Below are 3,034 nucleotides of genomic sequence, written 5' to 3' on the forward strand. Positions count from 1 at the left end.
GGTTATATTTCCACGATACAATCTAATTATTAAAATAAATGCAGTTGATGGTCAAACAAACTTAATTACATATAAAGTTTTAAAAATAAAAAAAAAATAAGAAAACAAACTGTACAGGAAATTTTATGAACTAAATTGATTTAATTGCAATTTGATAATAAAAAAAAAATTATTGGAGCTGAAATGTAGGTACCAACAGAAATTTTTGTAGAATAGGTTAATTTAAATGCAATTTAGCAAGTGTTTTTAAATTAATTACAGAAGTAATTAGTAGTTAACAAACTTCATAAATTTATTAGTACAAAATATTTTAAATACCATCCAATCATTTATTTAATAAGTATCATAAATGTAACCCATATACCTTTAAAATTATCTTCTCTCAATTCAATATTCTTGTTATTTCAATAAGAAACTGAAATATATAACTTCTTATCGCTGTGTAAAAGCTTGTATCTCTGTATGCGTGACGTTTTTTGCTCCTAGCTGTGCCATTGTCCCTTTTGACCTCTGTCTCGACCATGCTAAACGATCGATAAAATTGTAACAGTTTCAACTATTCCATCATCTTTTCTGAACTATAGAATAAATATAATTAACGAAAGGAAAAATTATACATAACAAATTAAATCACAAATTATATATTAAAATACTGAAAAAATTATTATTGCAAAGAGAACATTTTTAAAAAAACAATGAGTTATAATAAGTTACATTTAAAGATGATTCATTAAAATGAATTAAATTCTGATTAAAAGAAATGACGTTATATTTTTCTTCATTTGCAAAATTACATTTATCTGTTTACTAACTTGCAAAAAATAATTTCGTAAATAAAAAAAGGAAACAAAAATTTACTTGAATAGTACAATACCTATATCACAATTTTTATTAAACGTATCGTGCCTAGTTTTTTAGAACCTTATGATATTACAGGATTTAATATTTATTAACAGGACCAACTACTTACAGGACTTACTATTAACTTCAACTTCAACAGATTGAGCGAAAACGTGCCGAACATGGCGAAGACGGAGAATGGACCCTGCGGTTGTGCCGCCAGAGAAGGGGTACAAAGTGAAAGGATATGCTAAATACCTACGGGGTTTAATGAAGAAGTTTTTTCTCAATGATCTCAGCAATAGTTTTCCAATAAATTTTACTACCTAACTCTTACTTTATCATAAGTTCAAATTTTAATGAATAATATTCCTACTAACAAAAAATAAATGAAATTCTAGTTTCAAATTTTACAACAAATCAGGAAATTTATTATGAATTAAAATTAAGCTACAGAAACCATATTACTGAAAGTTAATCATTGGGTACCTTTACCTAAAAAAATATTCAGTAACTGCAATATGTGAAAATATGAAAAGTAATCCAGTATTTCTTTATATACATATTTTAAGTAGTTGTTACCCGCGACTTCGTCCACGTGGAATTCTATTTTATCGCAAATCTCCTTTTTACAACTTTAGGAATTTTAATTTTGAAAAGTTACGCATCATTCATACCTTTAGAGCTTGAAATTTAGGACTACCTTTTAGAGAGTAAGCAAGCAATTAGAGTATGAGCTGATATTAAACTTTTAACCACCGCTTCACCTCTTTAGGGTCTGGAATTTTGAAAAGTCGTTTAATAGTGGATGATAAGTACATATCGTTGTAAAAGGAACCTTTGTGCAAATTTCAAGCATCCTGAGTCAGCGGTTTGAGCTGCGCCTTGATCAATACATCAAACATTGCATCCCTTTTTCAGCCCTTTAGGGTACAAAATCCTTTCCTATAATTAATGTTGACCTAACGTTGTACAAGAAACGTATCTGCAAAATTTCAAGTCTCCACACGCAAGAGTTTGGGCTATACGTTGATAAACATATAAGTCAGCCAGTTTATCCCTTTATGAGCATATACAGTGTGTCTACTTAAGTTGGCATTATACGAGAAACTTTTTTTATTATTCATCTTACGAAATAAAGTTACTCTTTATAAAGAGTCTAAAATACATAATGACATGGTCAGACTTAATTATTTTGTCAGTCATATACAAATTTTGGCATTAACATGAAGTTTGTGTAACAGTAAAGTACCATTATTTTTGAAAAAGAAGAAAAGTTTTTGAGAATTAATAAGTAGTTACAAGTATGCAACCGTATCTATTAATTGCTGAAATTATGATTTTTAGTTTGAAAAACAAAACTAAAATAATTTCAAATGTGAGAGATAATGAATATTTGAGTGTTTTAGACCATGCAGGACTTTTTATAAAGAGTAACTTTTTAGTAAGATTAATAATAAAAATGTTTCAAATATGTTGTCAACTTAAGTAGACACGCTGTATGTATATTGAATTAGTTTAGGAATGAATATTTTTATTAAGTATCTGTAAACTCAAACTATTTCAAAAACAACTATTTATGGGTTACACATGGAAAGTTATCTTTTAATATTAAATTAGTAATATATTATGCACAAATCTAATAAGATATAATTGTATAAATATAGGTAATATATGGAGTAGTTAAAAAAACTTCTCTCAGTAGAATTAAAAGCTTGTGTAACAAGAAAACAGAATAGTGCCAGTTCGTACCAGGCAAAAAATTCAAGTACATGATGGAATCGGCATTTATTTGGTTTTAATTTATTACACATAAATAAAACTTCAAAGTGTAAATTTTCACAATATATGTACATACTTATAACCCACGACAACTGTTTCGCTACACAGTAACTTTTTCAAACAATTATCGTGAGTTGTAAATATACATATTGTAAAAATTTGCAATTCGAGCGTTTTATTTAGGTATAGGTAAAAATTTAAATAGGAATAAAATCTAAAATTAAATGATATACATATACGAGCAAATCAACTTTGTTCATTATTGCAAAACAAAATCTTTAACTTTAATAGTCAAAAATACCCATAAAAGACTGATTTTCATATGTTCTTTCAATTATTTGTAAACAGAAACACTCGCAAATAATCGAAAAAGTATTTTGAGGAATTGAAATAATGAAAAATACATTAATAA

At 27.1% G+C, this 3,034-nt stretch overlaps 1 long non-coding RNA gene across 3 annotated transcripts in view; it reads right to left on the reverse strand.

Annotated features, from left to right (window-relative positions):
• LOC108735051 overlaps positions 1 to 3,034 on the reverse strand; it is a 7,076-nt gene that overhangs the window by 3,493 nt on the left and 549 nt on the right. Inside the window, exons 2-3 of one of the 3 annotated variants that reach the window (XR_003232081.1) lie at positions 980 to 1,098; positions 365 to 578 (exon numbers count right to left, since the gene is read on the reverse strand). This is a non-coding gene — a long non-coding RNA (uncharacterized LOC108735051). The other 2 variants (XR_003232080.1, XR_003232082.1) reach the window with 2 other exon arrangements.

This window comes from Agrilus planipennis, unplaced genomic scaffold (genome assembly GCF_000699045.2).
Source record: "Agrilus planipennis isolate EAB-ADULT unplaced genomic scaffold, Apla_2.0 scaffold20, whole genome shotgun sequence".
In the NCBI taxonomy this organism is placed as follows: Eukaryota; Metazoa; Arthropoda; class Insecta; order Coleoptera; family Buprestidae; genus Agrilus; species Agrilus planipennis.